Source organism: Sinocyclocheilus rhinocerous, unplaced genomic scaffold (assembly GCF_001515625.1).
Source record: "Sinocyclocheilus rhinocerous isolate Xijiao unplaced genomic scaffold, SAMN03320098_v1.1 scaffold2064, whole genome shotgun sequence".
NCBI lineage: Eukaryota > Metazoa > Chordata > Actinopteri > Cypriniformes > Cyprinidae > Sinocyclocheilus > Sinocyclocheilus rhinocerous.
In genome coordinates, this window is record NW_015636554.1 from 19,781 (window position 1) to 20,378 (window position 598).

The 598-nt window shown below is 21.2% G+C and overlaps 1 protein-coding gene across 1 annotated transcript in view; it reads left to right on the forward strand.

Annotated features, from left to right (window-relative positions):
- LOC107747918 (ATP-binding cassette sub-family G member 2-like) overlaps positions 1-598 on the forward strand; it is a 31,399-nt gene that overhangs the window by 19,547 nt on the left and 11,254 nt on the right. The gene's annotated exons all lie outside the window — the stretch shown is intronic.

Consider the following 598-nt stretch of genomic DNA (forward strand, 5'->3'; position numbering starts at 1 on the left):
ACATTTATTCTGACCAAGTTTTTATTTATTTATTTATTTTTTTAAATTAAGCATTGGTCTCCCGTAGTAGCATACATTTAAATCACGATAACCACAGTTAAAACCACACATAAAGCACCTCGGTAAAAATCTAACTATATGGTTTCTAAGTATTTGTTGAAAAACAGTAGTCTATTTAGCATGCACAAACACTATAGCTTAAACACAAAAATACTGTAATTATATTCAATTACTCCTTTAATACATTTAATACATGTTTTAATAATATAAGAAAATTCTATATGAATATCCCACATTTCTGCCACAAATATGCACAGCCTTAAGTTATATTGTATTCTAAATTAAATTTTTCACTTACATTTAATTATACAATATTATATAATATATATGTTAGAATATGTATTATTAATAATATTGTAGTATATTTCATAATATATAATAATATATTACTTATAATATATTATTTTGTTAAATAATGAAAAAAAGTATGGGGGCAAATCCTAAAAAAAAGATATTTTTTTTATTTACATTTAATATGCATTTGATTTATACATTTAATAATAGCTAATAATTAAAATGTAATGTGTGTGTGTTTGTA